This window comes from Arctopsyche grandis, chromosome 3 (genome assembly GCF_051622035.1).
Source record: "Arctopsyche grandis isolate Sample6627 chromosome 3, ASM5162203v2, whole genome shotgun sequence".
Classification (NCBI taxonomy): domain Eukaryota; kingdom Metazoa; phylum Arthropoda; class Insecta; order Trichoptera; family Hydropsychidae; genus Arctopsyche; species Arctopsyche grandis.
This window is the reverse complement of record NC_135357.1, coordinates 24,422,117-24,447,922: the sequence shown is the minus strand read 5'-3', so window position 1 is coordinate 24,447,922 and position 25,806 is coordinate 24,422,117. Positions and strand designations below refer to the sequence as shown.

The 25,806-nt window shown below is 32.0% G+C and overlaps 1 protein-coding gene across 3 annotated transcripts in view; it reads left to right on the top strand.

The window, feature by feature from the left end:
- LOC143923222 (uncharacterized) overlaps window positions 1-25,806 on the top strand; it is a 48,088-nt gene that overhangs the window by 6,751 nt on the left and 15,531 nt on the right. For 2 of the 3 annotated variants that reach the window (XM_077446781.1, XM_077446780.1), the window contains exon 2: window positions 12,083-12,203. The exons of the other annotated variant lie outside the window; for it this stretch is intronic. The gene's annotated coding sequence lies outside the window, so the exon portion shown is untranslated. The remainder of the gene's footprint in view (window positions 1-12,082; window positions 12,204-25,806) is intronic. 3 annotated transcript variants of the gene reach the window in all.

Sequence of the window (25,806 nt, the reverse complement as noted above, 5' to 3'; positions counted from 1 at the left end):
TATACATTTCTCCATTTGAAACAGCCATGTGTGTGATTGTCATCCAATCTAGATAGTCCAGATGGTCATCTCATATAGGTAACATAAAATAGATAAAATAATTGTAAACATATTACATTATTAAAAAAAAAAAACACAATTTTTTTCTTTGTGTATTTTCAAACGTGTGTACTAGAGCAGTGGTTCTCAGGCGAAATTTTACCGTGGCCGCACATGTGATAATAGTGGTCCCATGGATTAAATGTCTGGTGGCCGCACCAAATTTAATCAAATAAATTAAAGTTACAAAAAAAGTGGATCAATTTATTCATAAAATAAAAGAAATTTTAACATTTTGGTATTTATTTATTTAATAATAATGCAAATGGAAATTGCTCAATACTCCTTTCTTCCAATGCAAGCCGCATTGCTGCTTTTAAGTTTGCGTCTGTCAGCTAGTTTCTAAATTTGTTTTTAATAAAGTGCATTACACTGAATGATCTTTCGCAATATACGGTAGTGGGAAAAATAGACAATATTAATAAAGCAATTACTGCCAAATCTTTATATTGGTTTGTTTCATTGTCAACGTATATTTCCGACCAAAATTTTTGAACCGAAATATTATTAAAATGGTTATTAAGTACTTGATCATGACTAATTTCTAATAATGCATATTTTACGTTAGCCCAGTTAATTAATCTCAATACTGAGAATGATTTTAATCTATTTTGTAGTACTATGAAATTTTCATTTGTCATCATAATAAAAGGGGAAGATACAAAAGAAACAGTAAAAATATTCAATTCTTCGAACTTTTTATCAAGTTCCAGATTCAGAGATTTTAGACACTCTATTATTTTAAGTTTTAATTTTAATTTTGAAGTTGTTTCTGTCATCTTATCTATGAAATCACTAACAGAAGATAAAATTGTCATTTTCTACTTCTATCACAAGGCTTTTCGCTATTATTTTAGTTTGTCAATGATGAGCATGGTTTCTATAATATTATTGTTGTTACTTTTTTGTAGTTTTTAAAATATATATATTTTTTTTTAAATATTAGTATTACTTACTATTATGTCGCTGGTGGCCGCAGTTAAATCCACTAGTGGCCGCATGTGGCCACCGTGGCCGCACTTGAGAACCACTGTACTAGAGGGTTGGAAAAATGAGAAAGAGCCATTGCTAGAAAAAACAATGGAAATTCTATCTAACAAGCTGTTATGTATAATTTTGTCTTAAAAATTGGTCTAAATATTATGAGTAAATTTCTCTTCTCACCCATTTCGTATATAAAAATTGTTATAAATTAGTCTTGTTGCAAATTTATTGTTCAATAAAATAAGATTTATTTTCTATTGGTGATTGAATTATTTTATATATATAATATAACATTAAAAGATGCCTTATCATGTGTTTTAAATTTCAGCCTACGTATTTTAAGTAGGATATATGTACATATATAAGTCAGCTATGTACATATGTACAATATACTAGTATATACCTATAGAAACTAATCGTTTATGAAATTAGATTTTATTAAGATGCCGATGGTCACCTACGCCCACTGTAACAAATTTAAGAAATGTCTGTTTTTACAGTGTTACTGCTCATACTTATATAAATAATCATACATGTTTATATATTGAGAATTAATAATAAACAACCGGAAGAGCTGCTCGATTTGCTAGACGAAGGCCATTTTCCTTTAATGCACATTTCCTTCAAGCTTATTAGAAGGATTTTTTATTCATTGTTTTCACCTAACGAGTGATATCATTGAAACATTGAAGCTTATGATCAGGCTATAATCGTATTATGTTTCGGGACTATTTTAAGTACATACATACATTGTTCATTTTGACCCATTTCAGTTTGAAAATTGGAGGCCGAACAGGAAGGACACGGTATTCAAACATAGTAAGCGAAGGAAATGTACGATTACGTGGGCATTGTAAAGTTGTAAAGTTTTTGTGTTCAACGTTCAGGTCATCATTCTGTTATTAAATTAATTTCAAACACATAAAAGTCAAAAGTAGAATCTACGAATAATGTGAAAGTAAGTTTGCACCGAGAATAATTATGCATTGGTTTTTTTTTCTCGAGATGATCAAAATCTAGACTGATTTCGGCTGTGATGTTATCGAAATAGTAGACCATGAATATTTTAAGAGATCGTCCATCCTAAAACTGTTTCTTAGTGAACGTGTTCAAAGATGTTAACGGCATGTACTGATATATTGAACTCATTACATATATTACCCAAATATGCTGTTTGTTTCAATATGACTGATTTTAATCAAGAAATAAAAGAAAAATGTACTTATTGTCGTCAGCGTAGGTGTTATATAAGTTAAAAGGCCGTTTTTTCATTCATCTATTGTTTATAAACACGGTTTATAAATTGGTAGAACAAAGAATGAACGTTTTTTGTATTTTAGCGAGTTTTTTACTTGACTTTTTTTTATTGAAACTGACATTTTCAATGTTATGTGTGGCAAATTTAATTTTTTCTCTTTATTATAATTCACGCGTCTAGACTACATTGGGGATAGACTGTTATTCATAACGGGATTTGGGCAATTAACAAGTCGTTACGATTGAAAATGGACGCTGAAAAAATGGTAGTATAGTAGCAGTCATTAGCAAGGTCTTCAACCATTACGTGACTATGGTGACACATAGCGGATTGTGTTCATGCAATTTTTTTCCTTCTGAAAGTGTCTCAAATGGAGTCTCAAAAGACGCGAAACAATTACCTAAATCATCAAAAAATACTTAATAGTCACGAGGTGAGAGTTTACTGTTTAATACAATGTACTGTATATGCATATGTATGTATGTGTGTAAATATGATTCTTTCGGATTTTTTGAATTTTCACTTTGGCGGAATTTCAATTTGTCAATATTTTCATTCTATTTATGTTTATTGTTGATTTGCGTGTTTTTCCTGATTGAAACCGGATTTTATTGTTCATTTGTCGAAGGATTATGCTATTTCCATTTTAGGTATTGCTGAATCACTTTCTCGTGTTCTTTCTTTCTTATATAAATGTACATATGTATACTGTCTTAATAAGTTTCGACGTGTTTGCTACAACATCATCATTTGAATAATTTATATTCGTGACCTGTCATCGTTGTTGTGGCGTTTCGTTTTCATTGTGAGTCGTCTGTGTGATCTTTCCGGGTCTTATTGATTTAAAAGGTTACATTTTGTATTTAAATTTATTAGTTTTTTCTGTCTAAAAATGTGCTGAAATAATAATTTAGTTATTATTTACTATTTTTATTTGGTTATTATTTAAATTATTTATTTATTAATTTATTCTGGGTTGTTTGTTTTTATTTCATTTAAGATCAATTGATTAGAGCTTTTATTTGATAATTTTTTTTAATCAATATTACATAACGATTTGAGATTTTGTTTGGGTTTGTATTTAACCAGTTCGTTCAAATCATTTCTATGAAAAATTGATAAACAATTTTCTTTACTCTTAGAATCGTTTCATGGGGATTTTTTTTCGTAAAAAAAAATTTGTAATCCGAGTTCATTACGCTTCTTTCCTTTCTATTTTATTTAGGTTGTATCGTTCGCTAAAAGAATGCACTATTGCCATCAAAGGCGATGAATAATTCGAAGGTTGCGAATAAATTTACTTCTGTAACGGTCGACAAATATCAAACGGCTTTAATTTCTAACAGTTATGTATATGTAGAGATAATATCACTATTTACTGTATAGATTTATTTATATATATGGCCATAGCTACGATTTGCGCACAAACCAAATATATTGATTAATTGATAATTTCTTCGCGCATATAATGCATTCCATGACTTTCTTTATACGCACATACACACACTTTACGTGGAAAAATTCCAGTGTTTTACTAGTGTTTAAAAAACATCACATCAACAAAAGTGCTCTCTCGTAAATAACATAATACATTTTCTCTTTCTGACTTGATTTTTATTGCAGAGCATGCAGCACTAGCAGATGTGCATTGTAACGTAATTGAAATCAAAAGTTATAGAAATTCACTATGAGCTCATCGGTATTCGAGTTCATCTTCTTTTAAATTCAATTTTAGCTTTTGTAAAATAAAAATTATAATAGCTTCGTAAAGATGAAAAATAATAAGCTTTTGAACTCTAGCGTCAGGTGTGGCCAACTTTGTCCAAAAATGGTTAAAGCCAATTGCATCATGCAATATCTCAAACGATCGAGCCAAAAGCGTGCCTTTTTTGTGCGTCTGTACTGTGTTATTTCGATGTCGACGTTTGATTTCCTTGCCAAATATATATTTTATACTGTGTGGTGTATAATTTTAGCGTCGATTTCTATTTAACACGTTTTAAATTATACGTGTTTTTTATTTGACCCTTTCATTGTCCGAAGAACGTTATTTTGTAATTGGCAGTTCTTGGATGTAAGGCTACAATTTTTTACTTGAACATAATATTTTGCGACGATTAAATGTCGGTATGTAGTTATATTTTGCTTCAAAATTTAAATTGTTATATATGTTATGTATGTACATACGTATACAACGTATTATTTATTATTTTGTCATTTTGTGATAATTTTAATGAGAAATTTCTGTGAAAGGTCATAATGTTTCTGTTCGTACAATACATATTATATAGACATACAATTTGTGTTAAATACCAAAGAAATGAAAAAGAGAAGCACTTAATTGTAAATAATATAATTTATTTATATAATGTATCAGTCATTTTAGTATATGTATATTGTATTTCAATATTTAGCCTTGAACTTATAAAAAAATCGTCACTGTCCAATCGGTTAGTTTCGTTTTCGAGGATCGATATCGATCTCTCTAACAAACAGAGTGACTTTTTTCCAAAAAAAGAATGTGAGTTTTCCTTGAGACACGTCTGAAAGACACGATCACGTCTTAGAAAGGAATCGAACACAATAGTTGTTTCTGATTAAAGAACAGTCCAAATGCTATGCATGTAATAAAATAAAATTATACACATACAGAGTACTCTATGAATAAATGCGAAATCATTCAATTTTTCATTCATTCATGTTTTTACGACTAGGAATGTACATATGTGTTTGAATCACGTTAAATAAACATTAGGCCAATGTAAAAAAAATGCAGAAACAATTATTTATTATATATTTACTCACCATTATCTCAAGTGGTTTTGTTTTTGCATTTCATATAAAATATAATTTTTGGTGTGTAATTTGTTTTGTGTGCATTATCGCTCTGTTAATTTAACAGATTTTTAAAAATAGTTTATATACATGGGTGCAATTATAATTACGATTCGGCCCTGATAACTTTTGCGCAAAATCAAAAATTATCAGAACGCCTAAATGCGTTTTCGCGTCTCGCATCACCGTTTCTTGTTCCATTTTGTAACATCGAAATCATCTGAACCATTCCAATTGCACAGTAAATCTCGTAAACTGCCTTAAATTTTCACTAAAGCTAGTCGAATTTTTCGACAAAATTAAAGACGATATAATTCTATGCATTAAATTTTTAATTATATAAAGTATAACAATATTTAAAAATGAGAGTGAAAAGAGTGGCTTTGCCACTGTTTTAATGAGGGGTGGTAGAAAGAGGCGTATGGATAGCTAGCCGCCATCGTTCTAATCTGACACAAGATTCCGATCTAAATTTTAATGGGTTCATTAATGATAAAACTCAATGTATATACTTCAATGCTAGCTAACTTCCCAGTATGTCGGTAAGCCATCAAAGCGACCTGAAGAGTGGAAGTGATTCGAAATTACATCACAATTTTTTGACGACCAGGAATGTCACTGAACTAAAAGAGTGAAGCTAATGTAAAAAAAAGCATAATTTGAATTGATAAAAGGTCAAATCAACGACTGTGAGATTACGGACTTGTCAGTGAATTGAACTACAACCGCAACCAATGTCTAACATTACCCACGCATTTGTTGTCCAACGTAGTTTTCTTGACAATGTAAAATACATACATACATATAGCGTTCCATTGACATTCAACGTGCCGTGAACTCATTTGTCTTATCGATATCATTGTTTTTGTATAGTCTAAATGTTCAACGTCGAATTTAATCAAATTATTAACAATCATCAGCATCAGTTCGTATAGATATTTTGTGAGCGAAGAAGTGGTGCGCGTCGCTCTTGTTCGCACGGTAGCATTACAGTCATCTGCTTTTGTCCGATTCCTATCTGTCCATCGGTCCGTGTTCCATTTTTTTTAATAATTCGAATTGTGAGACCAGTTTTCGGTTCTCAGCACGTGCACACACACATTCACGTAGACTTGAGCCGTGGTTAAGGCCACGGTAACGTACCGTGAAAGCGCGCGTGCACCGTCCTATTGTTGGCGCATTTCTGGTAATTAAAGTGAAATTGCCTCGTGTACTGAAATTTTGCCTTTATTTTTTTATTATTATTTTAATAATAATTTTTATTCGAGCCGTCGCTTATATGTGTGTGCGTTATTTAAGAGGGAAAGAGGCGATCGCACTTTCCTCTTCCGTCGAGTGGAACAAGGCCGACGACCACGCGAACGATCCTCTTCCGATATATTACGTGTGTGTGTGTGTGTGTGTGTGTGTGTGTATTATTCTTTGAAGGAATTCGGTTGTTGCGCAAAATCGGATAGTGCAAAGTGGGTAAAATTAGCGGTTATCGAATGTACAAATCACTGTGATTACCGGCGCCGAATGTGTTAAATTTCCCTTGACGACATCCACACATGTTTGATAAAATATGAAAATAAACAATTTTTTTTCGCAACGAGCGTTCCATATCTCATTCCGTTATATTTATTTCACCTTGCACCGGTATGTTTCTAAATATGATATCATGCATTTTTATTAACCCTTATCAGATCTGCCTTGCATATGTACATATGTATGTATATGCAACGCCTTTATTGTTAAATGAAGCCAATTGTTGCTCTCTTTGTCTTAATGTCAGGTATCTATTTATTCTTTCTAAAGATTGATTCGATAAATGTTGCACAAAAGCCTGGGTAATGTCGTTGTAATTTCCGCTCTCGGTATTTTATACACCATTGTTTTAAAGAAAGCTTGCAAACTAATAATTATAGGTTGTTTGAGTATATACAAAATATAAATTTTGTCATTTGTGTTTCTGTCTCTTGACAACCGGTTACGAATTTAAAATACTTGCTATTTAGTATAATAGATGTTGATGTGAATATAATTGCATTTAGTCGATTTCGTTAAATGATCACATGTTTAGATAGAAACTAAATGCTTCTGTTTTAGTTGCTTTTTAGAAGGTTTTTATATGTTTCATTTCGCTAATGGTTCAGGAAATATTCCTTCATTCATCCGATCGGTTTGAAACTTTGCCATTTTGCGTGGTTTGGTCACCGATAGAAATTTTTCAGATAAGATATCCATTCAAAGAATACATTTTTGTGATTTCTGGACTCGCGCAATCCATTTCGATGTTCCAGAAATGCTTTTGCATCAAGAAAGATGATGAAATTTAAATCGATTAAAAATATATTCAAAATGGCATTGTTACTACGACGAAGGTGGTTTTCAATTGTTTTTTTTTTTTTTAGTAGGAAATCATTCACTACGAATTTTGATGGCGAAATCAGTCAAATGTTATCGCTGTCTGCAACTTCACCATCGCATCGCCGTTTCGTCTCGAAACAGAACAAAATAAAAATAAAAAGGAAATAGTAAACAGGCGCATGGCTTCGAATAACGGAGCGCTTGACAGAGCGTGACAGCGTTGTCGCCATTATTAAATTAAATTCGAAAAAATTGTAGGTTTCCTCGCCGGATGTCCATGTCGCAACAAAGTCGTATCGACGGATTTTTATCGCGAATGTGTGGGCCCGGCATTCGCGAAAGTCGAGGCCATAAACATGCGAAAGGTCGAAACTTAAATTAGAGCAGGTCTCAACCACACGATGACCCACCACCACCCCCGACTTTGAGGGAAGGTCGGTTGCCAGACGAGGTCTCGTCTTTACTTGTAATTCAACCTTTTGCAACTGTGGTGTAAATTCAATATTAACCTTTTAAAATCAAGTTGATCATCCGCAGATCGGTCTGCGATTCGGCTTAAATTAAAATTTTAAATTAATTTGAATGGAAGATAAACATCGATGCGTTTATGGAAATGTTAGCGATTAATTAATTATACACGTTCTTTATGATGATTGTAAATTCGTAAAAGCATGAATTAATTTGAATGGTGATTTGGCTATTTTATTGTTTCGGGTAAATATTGAAATACTTCAATTAATGATTTGCAATATAATATTATACATAGCTTGTGTAATCAAAAATGTTTTTACTTTATTTATGTACGTAGTAACAATGGATGAAGTTTTGTGATCATGCGAAATTTCGAACTCGAGATTTTGACTGATACGAACTCCGAATCGATCACTGATTACGTTTTCATGATGTGTGTGAGTGTCTGTGAATTTTGGAGATATTTTGAGCACCGTTAGTCTTATCGAACTGAAACTTAGTATCGGGCACTGAAATTCTTATCAATACAGCCTAAATTTTTTTCAAACTTTTAATTTGGCCGGAAATGGTACCTCCCCTTATACATAGATGTCCTCTTTTTTTCAAGTTTTTGAATTAAATTATCTCCCAAACGGCTAACCAAATCAATTTTTTTACATGTAATAGAAATTATAAATTTAATACCCTAATATTTTAAAATATTTTTACCTCAACCGGTAAAAATATGTTTATTTTTGATTCTCTAGAGAATCAAATTTTTTTATGTTTTTCTCAGAAACCTTTTGGTTTATTGAACTAAAATTTCATATCTAGAAGTTTAAACTTAATACCAAGTTATGTATAAAATTTGGTAAGCATCCTTCAACCGGAAGTTGAAGTTTACTCTGATTCGATTTTTCTTCCACTATTTTTTTCGACCCCTTAAACATGTGTGCTCTTCAAGAGAAGATTCAAGTATAATCCTTGTGTCAATGTGATTAAAAAAAAAAATCACTAAATTCAATAAACCGGAAGTGGGATTTCTTCCCCTTAGGAAAGTCAAAAATGTTGTGACCACACGATTTTTTCCACACCCCTCATCGTATCAAAATGAAAATTTGTATAATATTTGTATTTTTTATGTACTAACTTAGAGTTGATACGGTTTTGTTCAGAATTCGTAATTTAATTTGTAACAATGTGATTTTTAATTAAAAATGCAAATATGTACATATTTAAGAAGCATTTGAATTGTAAACTCTGTAAATGGTATAAGTGGTTTTGTTAATATTTACATACGTACATACAGGGCTTTTTTGTCATATATGTTCCGGTACTTTTTACACGGTATTTTAAAATTTTCAAAAGAAATTTAATGAAACAGTACTCACGCCTGCGTAATGATAATCCATATTTTTATGATTCGTCAAAATAGCAAATTAGCAAAATTGACTGAAGAAAAGCTACTTTAAATTTTATTTAAATGATATTTGAATATATTAGCCAGCAGTATGGCTCGATGGTTGCGTTTATGTTTAGCACCAAGAGGTTACCGGGTTCGATCCCCTGATAATCTCTAAAACCGCTGCTCAGACTTGGATATTTGTGACTCCAAGTCGATCGTTTCCTATCAGAGTTTGCCAATCTGATTTCAGTGTTGAAACGGTTACTCCATTAAAAAATTGACAAAAACCTTCCTACCCGCTATATCACAAATATCTGAATATTTGTAATTAATTGTCTAAGAAGGCGCATTGGGGCTTACCTGTTAGGCTTTCCTGGTAAAAATATAATAATAAATAAATAAAATATGTATGTATGTAATTTTCTTTAGGTAAAAGCTTAATAAGTAGTGAGTTCTTAAAAAAGCCTTTGTTGTGTGCATATAAGTTTTTACGTTTGTACATATGTACATACATATACATATGTATCATATGTATATATTAGGTATTACCGGAATTAATATCGTTTTTGTAATATGCAATTGTGACTCGATCTATTTCGGTTCGTTGACAAGTGAAGACGTGTCTTGTGTTTTTTTTCTTCTTCTGGATTCGTTGCGTTCCTTTTGAACAAAAAAATCTTTTGTACCCCACCCACAAAAAATGATAGAGACGTGTCCATCAGAAGATCATTTAAGGAGCAGTATGTTATTGTTGTTTCACGCGAAAAAAAGTGCCGTAGAGGCTTCAAAATTAATTTGCGACATATACGGCGATATACTGGATGTAAGGAAGTGCCAAAGTTGGTTTAAGAAATTTCAATCGAGCAATCTCAATTTGGATGACGAGCCTCAAAGTGGACGGTGCCATTCAAGAGGATTAAGCATCTCTAAAGGCGGATATCGAAGCAAATCCAATTTTGACTCTTGATGAATTATCGCAAATCCAATGTTGACTCTTGATTAATTATAAATAATTGAAAAACGACATTAATTCCGGGACGATCTTATACATACATACATACACATACATACGAGAACCTTAAAATCAAGTTTATTGATAAATTTGCATCATAATCAAGATCGTTTTTCAGATTGTCAGTTGTAATTATTACCTTTTTGTACCTATGTACTTGTACATATGTACATATATACGTACATACGGCCGTAATTAAGATGAATTATATTTAATTACTATATGTACATATGTTATTTCTTTTGTCAGTATCGTCCAAGGTCATCTGCTATTTGATTTTTGTTCGCATACCCACAAGAGTGAAATTGAAATGATATTATTGTGTATGAAATTGGAGAAAACGCAAAATATTTAGAAAACGCGAGCGTGAGATTTCACTCGGATGTCGCGCACAAAATTTGAAAAATGGTAATAATAATAATGACGATGCCCAAAATTTCAACTGATAATAATAATACCAAAATCATGATGATGTGCGCCAAAATGATTGTTAATTAAATTTTATGTAGAAATATAAGAATGTTAGGTAAGACATCGCGTGCGCGAGCTTAGACTTTTTTTGTGAAAATTACGTGAAATTGTAAGCAATGCTTTTTTTTTAAATATTAATGAATTTTGCTAGTTGGTTTTAAATTCAACAAATAATATAAATGTTTTTTAAAAACAAAACAAAAGAACATTACTTATTTTTCATATGAAAAAAAAAATAGGAAGGCAATGAAATATACACACATACATATGCATAGTATACCTAAAGTGTGATAAAAACATATTCCATTGATTTCAAGTAGGTATCTGAGTAATATTCTTATGACTTTATTTATTTATTTTACATACATATTTTTACATACATATATACAAATATACCAGGAAGCCTTAACAGGTAAACCCCAAATGCGCCTTCCCGGTCCACATAATTATTACATAGATACATGTAAATCTAAACAATATCTGACATCTATCGTCAGATATTACAAATATCGTATTAATACGATAAATAACGATGAATAACTTTCAAGTAACAATACGAATTTTATATTCGATAAACAACCACAGAGACATCTATGGTGAGCAATATGGTGAAACCTAAGATATGACAATAACTAAAGGTTCGCAACAGAAAATTGGGAAGGAAACGCCAATTTTACAGGAATCGTTTCAATGAAAATCAGAAAAATTGGCAAATTCTGATAAGAAACGATCGACCTTGACAAATCAAGGTCTGGCCAATAGCGAGACTTAGCGGGAATCGAACTCGTAACATCAAGTACGAGATAATTCAACATTCACCACTAGACCACGCTACTGGTTACGATCCATCTTCCAGGTTTATGATCCATCTTCTAAGTTTATTCTAAAATAAAGAACGTGCAATTTTCATTCGTTCATATAAATACATGAATTTTTAAATTTTAATTATAAAACATATCCGTTAGTTTATGATGGGTAATTAGTACACGGTAAAATTGCCGTATTCATTTGTTTAAACTTAACGGATGTCTGCCAATACGTTCTCACCATCATCATTGCGACTCTGACCTAGGTCAAATAAAGGGGATTTCGACCTTCATTAACTTCATCGTCTATTAATTTCCATACTCAATTTCTCTTTAGTAAATAAATAATTTTATTACGATCCGCGTAAGCGACTTTTGATCATACTTCACCTAATAATGACACGTATTTTCAGAACGTGAGGGTTGTGCAATAGAGGAGCGTATCTTATTGGTCATCATCGGCGTCAGAATCGCCGACCCCACCGTCGGATTTAATCTAACGAAGTCCTTGAGCGCGATGAGGCGATCATAAAGGTAATTACCGATTTAAATGGCCGTTAATTGTATGCGAAATAGGTTCGCGGTTTCCTTGAAGCGGGTCGTACACGCTTTTATTTTTTTCTTTGGATATTTCACTGTATTTTATTGTTGTTTGGTGTGGTGGTCATCGGTGCGTATCGCTCGCGGTGTGGCGTGATAGTGATTCATCACTTTCTGGATTGTGTGGTCACCCTTTTTTGGGACGAAGATGTGCCCAATTTGTACGTGATTTGACAGATTTACTCGGAAACGCTACGGGGAAAAAAATTGTTATTATTGTTGTTTATTATTGAAGAGGTGCCCCGTCTGATCGAACCAAGTATACACTTTTGGTTTGATGCAAAATAATTTCCAAAAAACATTGAGATACAACATAATAACTCAAGATTTTGCGAGAGAAATGGGGAGGGAAAGCCAATTTTGCAGGAATCGTTTCAATGAAAATCAGAAAAAATGGCAAACTCTGATAGGAAACGACCGTCCTGGTCACAAACCAAGGTCTGGCCAGCAGCATCAAGTGTGACTCGAACTCATAACCACACTGACCATAGCAAGATATGCTAACCACTAGTCTATAAGCATATACCCAAGTGAACGTGAAAAAATGAAGATTTTCTGAAAATAGCGCTTTCCCCATACAAATATCCATTACGAGTGCGATGCGATTTGGAAGGGGTGCTTTTGAGCGGAACGGTGAATTTAAATTCTCGTTTATTAGTCAAAACTTATTAAAATTTACCCAAATAAACTTCAAAAGATTAATATTAAGCTTTTTTTTTTTAATTCTTAAAAAAATCCAAACTATTCTCAAATAAGAGATTTTTGTCACTAGATCTATGGATGTAAATCTAAAATTCGCGCATACATATGTACCTACATACGTATATCCAAACGTGTCTAGATTTTATATAGAACTCAAATCAGGATTAAATTTTGTGTTCAGCATTATATGCTACTTCAGTTGAATGTCTTTTTGCGTGTAGACTGATGTTTTATTTTTATTTTTATTAACAATAAGTACATAATCAGCATAAGTCTTTGTAAGCGTCTTTTAATACTAAAGACTTCCGTTAGAATATTTTATATTCAATTATACATACATATATGTATATATAAAAAAAATGAGACAAGAACACTCATAAGATACGTTGTTGTCTTTTTTGCGATTTTCCTGTAAATTTTTCGTCTTTTTATTTCAATGTATTGTGCTTCATCAACAAGGCCAACGTCTTCGGTTCTTATATTATGACAAACGAATGAAATCGCTTCGACATAAATCTGCGAAATTTACGAGTGCGTTTATTGATTTCGCACGAGTCGTTGTTGCTCTGAGCCGCGCATATTATATGTCAAATCGACCCCAGTATAACATTTTGATTCATTACGTTTGATTTTTAGGGTCTCGCACCCTTCCTTATAAGGTGGAGACAACTTCCAATGACGCCAACGACTTTCCTGTCAGTCGCAAATCTGCGATGTTTCGTATCAAAGCGTATACATATTATTGATTTATGTATCGCTTGAACCCCGACGACCGTCATTTTGCGAGATTCGAATGCGAATGATTCGTATTCATTTCAAGAATGGTTACCACGGTTCGTATTTTGAATAGGCGATTTTTATATTTGGTGGTCTAAAATATGAAATATGAGTTTCAAAATGGTGCGTCATCATTTACATATTTGTACCAACCAGTGCTGGACGAAGGCATCTCCCAATTGTGGCTGTAGACAAATCCGAGTTGTGAAATATGGATTTTAAAAAAAATGTTTGCGTGATAGATTCAAAAGAAGTTTCAAGAAAATAATCGACCGTTGTGTAAAACGTTATTAATTAATTATACATATATGTATTTGAATTCGGCTTATGATTTTCTATTAAATACATCGAAACGCGATGTTTATCAGTTTTGTTTGATAATTTGAAACATTTTAACCAATAGTATTTGCAATGTAACTTTCTATTTATGTACATAAAATTTACTCATTTTTGTCATTTAATTTGCTCATATCTTTTTTTCATTCTTGTATATATTATTTAATCTGGTTTAGAGTATCCTTCGTTTTTTTAGCACGTTATTTTTGGCTATTATTATATTTTCTATTTTATTTTGAATTTACGAGCCGTTGTATTTGAAAGTGGCGGAAGTCAATTTTCAGTTCCAAAAACACCATTTCTGTTTGACTTAATTCACAAATTGTTTTCACTTCTTTTAATTCAACATGTCCAAAATCGTCGTGTCGTATTACAGGCGGCCAGTATTTTTACTTGCCCATTTTTAAATTCTCTCGGGTACCATTCGAATTCGTATTTTATCAATTTTTCTAAATACGTGGTCCGCCATTTTAACCCCTTCACTATTTCCACTAAATTGACTACCCCTCTCATACCTCTCATCCATGTATTCCGTTTCCTATATCTAGTTATTATGCCGAGCATACAGCTTTCCATACTTATTTATATGTACATATGCATATATTATTATTTATGAACTTAATATCTTTCTTAACACTTTTTATTTAAAGGAATTTAAAATTTTAGTTAACCCTTTGACTGCTACAACAACGATAAATCGTTGTTTTGAAATCGGCGAAGATTGCTACGACGATCGTTGTTGACGTCATTAATTGTCGTATTTCAATACTTTCTTTGAGCCACCAGCGCATCAGTGGCACGAAACATTTTTTTTATATACGTATTTATATTTATTTTTCAATCAAGCTTTATAAATATTTATCAATTTTTTAAATAAAAGCTCTTCAATTTCGGGTTCATCATCAAAGTAAATTTCGGGTTCGTTGTCAATGTCATATAAGGAGTTATTACTTGGGAATTGATTATTATCGATAAATTCATTTTCAGAATCAGTAGAGCTGCTGATTTGTCGAGTTCCTCGGCGAGGAGCTATTATTTCGCTTTCATCACTTTCACTGTCCGATATCATTTTGCAGAGTTAAAATAAATGGCAAAAAACAATAGAAATCCGCTTTCAATTATATAGGTCACGAGACGTCACGAATTCATGCAATCAATCAAATGCAACTGAAATGCATACAAAATGTTTATGATACATGTTGAAAAATTATTTGATTATTAGAAACTTCGCATCCTTGTGTGTCTCGCTCATACGTACACAATTAAAACCAAGAAAGAAAGAGAGAGAGACCGCTACCTGTTTCGAATATATCGCATGTTGTAAGGATACATCGATATCTAAAAATAGATTATTGAAAAGAATAAAGCCTCGGAAAACAATCGTCAAAACTTATTTAGTGTATATATGTAGGTATCTCTTTCGCACGCACGCATGTAAAAGCAAGACAGAAAGAGAGAGCACGAGTCCACGACTGCTTCTTAAAAATGTATATAAAGTATTATAAAAATTACGAGTGTTCGGCGAAGTAAGTATGTAAAAAAAAATATTATATTTTTTTTTTTCAAAATAATTACAAATGTTAGCATTTTTCGCTTGGACATTGAAAAACCTCGTAGCAGCCAAAGGGTTAAAACGTAATCATTGGATACTAGTTATTTTACCCGGCTTCGCTCAGTATTTGTAATATAAACAGCGTAAACATGGCGAATCTAATAGTAAATATTCATTTGTTTTTTAATTAAATTTATTTGAATCGAAAAAAAAAATCGACTCATCATAGAAATTTTGACATACAAAGTTTCTTTCGAAATTATATATTAGATTATTCAACTACTATCTATCGTCCGAGCCAATTGAAGGTAAAGCGGTTCGTAAAATGGTTAATTAATACGTAATAAAACTTAGTTGAGGTGACTGGATTCTGACTCGTCCATTCGGAGAATATTGACTCGATCGTTGCATTTATTGCACCGAATGGTCAGTTTATCGAAGAAAACTTGAAATACAACACTTCACTTACACACACACACACACACACACACACACACACACACAACCACATACAAATACTGACTAGAGCTGGATATAAAAATCACGTAACATTGTGAAGGAGGAGTACCTACATATTTATATGAATGTACATACATACATACAGACATATGTAGGCATGTACCTACGGGCGAGACCGCAAGCGTCGTGGACCGCTATTCGCGAACAAAAAATCAGACGTGATCGAGTGCTATATAGAGAGATCTTTCGGATTGAAATGCACCTTTATGCTCTGTTTGATATATCGCAAATATAACATAATATGTCCGCTTTGTTCGCGCAAAGCCTTCGATCGCCATTCGCAAATTATCGCAAAAATAATAAATCTAAAACTAAAAAGGAAAAGTTGAAAAGTCGTGTGTGAGCACGCGCTGGTTTCGTTCGAAGGCGATCTTGTTCGATAATGTTTATTGTAATCTTAACGTTTGTTCGATTGTCAATGTTAATGGATATTTACACCGAGGAACGGGACTATTAAAGATATGTACATATAACTAGTTTTATGTACATATTTATGTAGTTTTAGAGTGCTTTCGGATTGATACACGATTTGAAATAAAGTTACAATATGAATAGTTATAATTAATCGGAATTGGAACTGAAACAGAAATCGCGAATCGGTTATGCTAATTAAATTATGCAATAAAAAATAATAATATAATTATAAAACTCGAAGTCGAAATCCGAATCGGAATCGGATAATATGAAAAGTACGTATTTTTACATCACGTGACGTAAGCAAAAATATATGTATGTTTAATTTACAAAACCCAATACCCACAATTATGTATAAACAAATCCCGATCATTGACCCCTGAACCTTGAATATTATAAATTACATATATATTAAATTTAGAACACCTCTTTTGTTGGCCGTCGTGGTGTATCGGTCAGCGTATACTGCTCTGGCCACGCGGGGAGTAGGTTCGACTCTCCGATCTGGAATTAATTTTATTTTTAAAATATCGTTATAATATAAATTAATTTCAATTAAAAATATATGTTTAATTGTTTATGATGAATAAAAAATGGTTCAAAACCTCGCTAAATAAAATTATTATAATTACGTGTTTTTATATGGCGAGAACGAAAAATTTTCAATTAATGTTTAAAAAAAAGGACGATTTCAAAATTGGACAATGGCTTAATCGGTTAGCTCACCAAACTCAGATAAACATATAAGAGGATATTTGTGTTCGAGAGTTCATGGGTTCGATACCGCCGCAAATCTCGACGAATGAATTTATACAAAGTTTGGGCTTTTCATCAATTCATTCATTATGTTCAGCTAGCGTTAGGACACACACACACACACACACACACACACACACACACACACACACACACATACAGATTACCTTCTTTGTATAAATTATATCATATAATATGTCCGTAATGGCCAAACTCCGGTTCATAGTAGATGACCGTATATGTATGTACATGTACATATGTACATATTTGCCAATTTTGCGCAATTTGTCGGCCCTCTTCGTTTCATTCTACATTCCATATCATGACAAGCTCAAATTATCAGCTCTTATATCTAGACCATTTCAGATTCTCGTTAAATTACCAGAATTGCTTTTCGCAAAGCTTCACGATATGGTTAATCAACTTTGAATTTTTACGTCAGTAGCTATTGCTAAATCATTGACCTATATGACGATATAATCAAAACTAAAAAAATTGTCCTGATCGCAGTATTTTCATTAATTAATTACTAATTAAATTGTAAGTTTTACAATTTTTTTATTGTTTTGCTGTTCACGACTTCTGTTCATCCAGTGGTCACATTCCTACTAATATCATTTACACGGTCAATATCTGAAACGCATTGTCATATTGGTTTCATGAGACAATGTAGTGTGTTTGTGACGTTTGACCGCAAAGGCCTCGGGCTAGTGATCTGCGCTCTTATCGGCGAAAGTGAAACCGGTCGACGAATTAGAATAAGATCGAAATTGAATGGCCCGTTGTCACTTTATGCGCTTTTGTGTGACGTTTCTAACTTAAACGATGTGACGTGCCGCAGGCAAAAGGTCAACAAGTTTGTGTTGAACCGAACGAACGAACGATTACCGCATGCGACTATTCTTACAAGCTTTTTTTTACTAGTTTCATTTCAGGCTAAACGTTTCGAATTAATTCTACGTGTATAATGTTTTCAGTGATACGCTTAAGCATTTTTCATTAACATACCGTCAATATTTTATTTTTATTTTGAATTACATAGATATGTATACATATACCAGGAAAGTCTAAGAGATAAACCCCATTGCGTCTTCGTAGCTAATTACAAACATTGCAGCATTTTTTAATACATAAATCGTCTAATTTCTAGATGCTGATGAACACGAAATTAATTATTAATTAATCCATAGAGACATCTATGGATTTAGACTTGTACATATTTTTTTACATATTGTACATAAATCAAATTCAGATATTGGTGACATAGTGGGTAGAAAGGTTTTTGCCAATTTGATGGAGTAACTGTTTCAACAACGAAATCAGATAAATTGACAAACTCTGATAGGAAACGATCGAGTTAGAGTCACAAATATCAAAGTCTGACCAGTAGCATTAAAGGTTAGCCCGGGATCGAACCCGGTAACCTCTCGGTGCTTAACATAAACGCAACTACCGAGTCATACTGCTGCCATATTATTAATAGTATAGTTATAGTATTAATATCATAATATTATGTATGCAATTCATAATATGCATAGATAATATTATTGAAAAATCATAAATGAAGTTGCCTTTTGCCAAGATGCATAAAAAAATTAAGCAAACACATACATCAATTAAGAGCAATTAAAATCATATTAATAAATGGCAATTATATAAATCTATTCAATTGATTTTTTTTGTATTAATCAATTCATGGTGTGGAATGTGGGCAATATTAAACCGGTGTTACGCGTTGCACTTCCTCCGTTGTATTTTTCTCTTTAAATCTACTCTACGTATATTTTTAAAAACATACGTAATTGCGTTCTTCAATTTCTAATAATTAGCGCGTATTGATTAATTCTAACACTAATCGCTTTACGCATCGCTTTGTAAATAATAAATCGAATCAAATGGAGCACCAGCTCGCCTCAGTGTGTAATTATTATGGTTTTTAATGCAAAAACATGGCGTTATCAGAACGATACAATTAATTGAGTTTTTTCGTCTTATAAATCAGTTGTGAGATCATGACGTGCAAACGAAGCTGCGAAGAAAATATAGACTTCGTCGCGGATGCTGTGGATTCTAGTTGAGCTAATGCAACTACATACCTATTTGCGTTGTGAAAATATGGTATAACCGGTAAACCTGGTGACATCTATTGACTTCATGAAACAACATAATATACCATTGCATCTACGTGTAAAATTTATTATTAATGAAGATAGCATTTTAATTCGTTTTCTCTCGATTTTAATAGTTATTTATTGTTGGGAATGTATGGCGTTGAAGGATGTTTAGTTATTGCAGAAAGCGCTGTTTAAATTTGTAAGTTTCTGCACAGCAGTGGTACGTACGATCGCCCTCATGAGTAGCAGCACTCCTTATTAGGACAGTTGTCTGTCCGGAGGCCCCCACCTGCCGCGGGGATTCGAGCCTGCGTCTTTGCCGAAATCTCGCCTCTGCACCAACAGGTGCACCACTTTGTCCCCTCGACGACAGCGTAACTAATTTTCCGAATTTTCAATACAAATTACGGTCGTTTTTAGGGAGGGAGTGGGTACTTATCGGTGCTGTTTTTCATTTTTGGTGAACGTATCGTAACTTTTAACGATTCGGTGAAATTAGAGTCGGTGTTGAGGTCACATCGTCGCACTCGAGTGGGTGCCTGTAATTTGTGTCAAAAAGGGAGTATCGAGGTGAAACTCGAGTGGCGTCGAGTGTTCGTCGCATGCGCTTGGTATTATATGTAGGTACATATGTATGCCTAGTATTGACCTACTGATATTCGTCAATATTTACCTGAATCTAATAGTAAATACTAATGAGGAAAAACGTAAAAAAATATTCTTAAACATTTAATTCATAAAATTGCAAAATAGTCTTTATTTAAATTTGTTTCAGATTTGAAAATCGTGCTTATAAGAAATTGAATACGGTTTTTATTCTATTTTTTTTATTATTATTGTAAAAATGTTTTTTGTTGTGCATTGATTATGCCGATGTTGAAAAACTTATTAGGACAAGGAAATATAGAAAATCAATGTTTTGAATGACAGGAGAGGTTCAAAAGAGAGTTTTACGAAAGTGGAGTATATAGCAAAGAGAGTAAATGCGGAGATGAATAAAAAAAGACTAAACAAAAATGAAATTTTTTAAACTTGGATGAATAGACGTGAATTGTAGAGACCTTTATATAACGCTAAAAAATAGATTTTTCAATTGTGGTTGGGTTTCGTATTTAACCTCCCGTCGATGTTTCCGAGTAGTCTTGTGTTTTTTCAATGGATTTTTAGTTTTATTTTTTACATATAAATTTCGCATTTTAAAATTCTAAAATAAAACTATATTATATGATTAAAAAATACTGATAAAATGTGCAAATGAATTTAGACTTCGAAAGTTGAATTTATAGATGAGCAGAATTCACCACAACGAAGACTTTCACCTATGATGGTTCATAAACCGACATGTATGTATGTATGTATGTTTAATGAGATTTGGATAAAATTTTCAGTATATGTATGTTTTCAGATATGCAAAAAGTGGAAAAAATAGATTTTCATTTGCATAATGCAAATTATTCAATTTAGTGTAGTCATTTTTATGCTTCGTAAACTTACGTACATAGTAAGTATACTAATGAATAAACAAAAACGACAAACACGATTTTGATAATAAATAATGCTTTAAATGAATAAATAATATTGTTGGCCTCGTGTAAATGTTAAATAGTTAATCGGAGAGACATATTCAAATCGATCAAATGTTTTTTATCAAACTTCTTTAGATCTTTTGCTACATCAAAACGTACGGACAAAAAAATAAAACAAACCAGCAAGTAAAAGGATATTTACATCCGTTCCACATAGTAATTGTTGGACGGATATCTTAATTAAAACTCGTTCTAAGTATCGCCGATTGTTCCATTAAATGTGACCTCAGACAAATACAAAAGAAAATATTTTAATAATAATATTGTGACTTGTTATTACACCGTGAGCTTATTTACTCACAACCATAACTTTTATATAAATATTATGCCATAAATTTGTTTGGTATGCTAGTATATATGATATTACATAAGAAATAAGCGTGAAAGTACATACATTAAAATTTCATTCACTTTTATTTGTCCAATTAAAATTTTTAACAATGGATTGCAAAACGATTCAATTTTTGTCTTTTGCTTATCTCCGCCTATATGAAATTTATCGTGATTATTTATTTTATTGTTCGTTTGTTTAACTTTTATTGTAATTAAGTTTTTTGTCCAATTTTATTTCATTTATTATCGTCTAATTTTATGATGTTTTTGTTTATTTGTAAAGCTAAGTAGAATTTGTATTAAAAGGTACATTTACATTTTAAATATTGATTTAAACTTTTTTGTATTGTTTCAATAAATAATTGTTAATTTATTGCATTTTGCACATATATAACGTAACTGTCGCTGTAAGCAATATTTAAATATTTTATTTATGCTATTGCCGCATAATGATAATGACTATGCACGTTTTAGAAAGGTGGTCCGTATTATAACGTTTTGAGGAAACGGTTTATGCATTTAAAATCAAAACAATAACGTTTCGTTCATTAAGAGATATTCGACGACAAGTCGGAAGCATTATTTCCGCCCCCGATTACAAAAAATAATAATAATAAAATAAAAAATGTTGAAAATTTGTGTCAAAAAATTATTTGATATTAAAAAAAAAATGAATTCCGTTCATAAAACGAGTGAATTGTAATTTTTATAAATAAAAAATATATTGGATACATATAAATTTATAGAGATCTTGTGAAGGTTACAATACATAGGTACAATCAATTCTGACACTTTTTTGTATCGAATTCAAAATTAAATAACCGGGTCATTCATCACGTATCGTTTGCTATAAACTTCAATATACATTGGCGTTGATCGGTAGCAGATGCGGTATTTTTCCTCCCACTCTTGTTTGATTGGCGATAGTTCACGCGCGAATAGGGCTACCATGCGTTGAACGGTACTATGACAAATCGCAATCTATTCCACGATAAATGATTTTATAATACTAACACCAATACTATGTTATTTTCACTCACGCTCAGTATATTGAAAAGGAGCTTTGTTTATTTATCGCGGATTGGGTAAAATTTCTCTCTGATTGGTCCATTTGCATAGAGGAGAATCGTGGCCACCGTTCTCTCGATGATGGCAGGGGGAGGGACGGGTGTTGTGGGTGTTTTGCACCCACGTGTCGCGCTCGCGGTCCGCCAACGCCGCTTTTGTAACGCCGTTTAGGTGTTAGCGACGTTATTTCTCCTAATGACATAACCAAACGAGAACGGATATGTTGTCGATGATTTCAGACTTTCCTATAGTTTGAGAATCGTCGTCTATCGAGGGCAGTTCTGGGTATGAAATTCAAATCTGCGGGGCATTGACCGTTTCAGTGGTGCGCCAAGCGAAAAAAAATCATCAATTTACACACATTTCTATTGTGGTATTTTTATTTTTTGTGGTATACAAAATATCAATTTGGATTATGGTAATAATTCAATCGATTTTCATTTTATTTCTATGAGAAGTATTAATATTGGTTTCATGAGAAATTTCAACTTGAAAATTTTGACCAATTTGACTATTATCAGTCTCTTATCACGATTTACGATATTTAGTAAGTGTATAATTGTATGTTTTGAAGATAAAGTGAAATTTTGTAAATTAATTTAATACACCATTAAGGTCTCTGATAATATCGGTATTTTAAATTATATTATGCACACACATATTTACATACATACATATGTAGTATTCAACATTATATTGAAAAGTCAGTAATATGGGATAACATCTCGAAAAACCACAACCTCGAGTCGAAATCCCGAAGTCAATGTCCTGAAAACAAATTCTCTTGAGATAAACAAAACATGTTATATACTCGATGTGCTATCGCTGCTGTTTAATATCATCAAACTTTCCTCACGAGTCGTCTTTTCTTATAAGTTTAGGTCATGTAAGGAATGCCATACATTTAATTTTATTATTGCATGTCATTTGCTATGTGAGGTTCTGCAATCGCGTATCGATTTTATTTAACGGCTGAAATAAACGATGATCACACAAAGCGGCGCCCACTACACATGTCTGAAACAATGTTGACTTAAAAAACCGATTCAATGACTCTGGATGACATTTGAGATTGAACCGATTTGGTGTCGTGATCTCATTACGGTTCACACGAATTACAATTGACAATTAGTATTATATCATACTTATTAGCGGATACGGAAGTTATACACACGACGTTCAACATCTCTATTATTTATCTATCTGTTTTTTATGCACGCGATTACTCGCACAAATTGAATTAAGATATTAAATCGTTTTTGTTTTTTAAAGAGCACGCCTCGCACCTTTATGTTTATTTACAATCGAATTATCGCGTTGAATAAAAGCGATCGTGTAAACGTTTTTTCACGTATTTATTTTTATAATCTTTCGCGGGGAAAAAATTGATTGTACGCTTCGTTTAATTGATGGACAAGCCTCGTCTGACTGAAGGCACTCTAAGAAGACAGATGGGCGAAGAGCTGGACAGAAGAGAAATCTCTGTTGCTAATAGCGTTCAAAGAAACGCGTTTGACTGACTTTATACGGGCAAAAATAATCGGTTCAACGCAACATCCATGCGTTCACGTGTACATATTTTTGTATGTATATGTATATGTATGTATATTGCTACGCACGTCTTTAGTCTGTATTTGGGATGAAAAAGTTTTGTGTATGTGGTGTAGAAAGTGAGTGAAATCAATTTGTTAAAACTTTTTGACAAAAGGGCTTTCTCAATATCGTAATCACAACATTCAAATAGATATATTCAATGATAATTAATTTTGCGCTGATTTATATGGAATCGAACGATTTCAATTAACATAGCGTTCGCGCACAATGTGTATTCAAATTAAATTACTTTTTACCTATATAGGCAAGGTGAACGCATGGAAACCAAAACGGAGAGCAATATTTCTTATATTGTAGTGTTCAATCCAAAATTTTAATTATTTAACTTGAAATAGAAGACAACTCGTTTTCAAGAAATATTTTCCATTAGACAGTATATTTTTGGCTATCTTGTATCTACATACTTTATTGTCTTGTCTTCTTGACTTTATATGTTAGGCTTTCCTGGTATAAATTAAATAAAAATAAAATAAAATAAAATATAAAGTTTCATCGCAATTATTATATTCCGACTTGTGTTGTATACAGGGCAGGGCTGTGGATTCGAAGTCGGAGTCGTAAAAAATCAACTGACTCCGACTCCTTTTTATTATTTTCTTTAATTAATAGTATTACGATATGTGTAGACTTACATAAGTCTCCAATTTTATTGTAGTAAATCCACTAATAAATTGAAATTTAACAATTTCTTTATAAAAACCATGAATTGAATTTATATTATAAATAAATTCGTTGAATTGCGACTATTTTGATGTGTTGTGGCCAAAACTGATTATTTTCTTCGTTTCATACTTTCTTCATTTCATTAAATCGATTGTTTGTGTATGAAATTCATGTACACTATGAATGTACTTACTCACATGTACAATACGAATGTACTTAGACATATGTACTTATTAATTAATAATTAATAACCAATAATTCAATAAATTGAGTTACATGTATATTTTTAGTGATTTTTTAAAATTCCTTTAATTTTTTATATTTTGAAAATCGCTATTATTTGTATTACTAAAAATTTTCGATTTTACCAAAATCGTTCAAGTTGGAGTCGAAGTCGTTGAATTTTGAAACGACTCCACAGCCCTGGTTGTATATTATCTTTCCTTGAATAAAAGTTAAATTACACATAAATATGAACATATCTACCTATCTAATATATAATTTCGAAAGAGACTTTGTATGTATGTAAGTATCTTTGTTTGGGAACTTCGAAAACAAAACAAAGTTTCAATGACGACAATTCAATTGGTTGAATGCATACATATATATTTTTCGATTCAAATAAATTTAATAAAAAAAAAAACAAATGAATATTTACTATTAGATTCGTCATGTTTACGCTGTTTTTATTACAAATCCTGAGCGAAGCCGGGTAACACAACTAGTAATATATAATTTCGAAAGAGACTTTGTAAGCTTTAATGTACGTATGTACACAAGGTTTATTTTACATATGTAAGGTTTGGGTGGTAGAACCAAGAAAAAACCTGTATATATGTACATACATATATCGTTTGTTATCAATATATTTTCTTGGAAAATAGTGCCACGAGCATTTCGCGCCATCTTCTGAAAATTAATAAATTAATTTTTCTATTGCTGTTTATATGTACATACATAGGTATTTTTTAGTTATAATAGACCTGATGAAATTTTCATCGGGTCTATCACTGGTGTTTAATAAATACATAATCCACGTTGTGACGTTGTCAACAAGGTTGAACTTTTCTTTCATATACATATGTACATACATACAGAGAAAT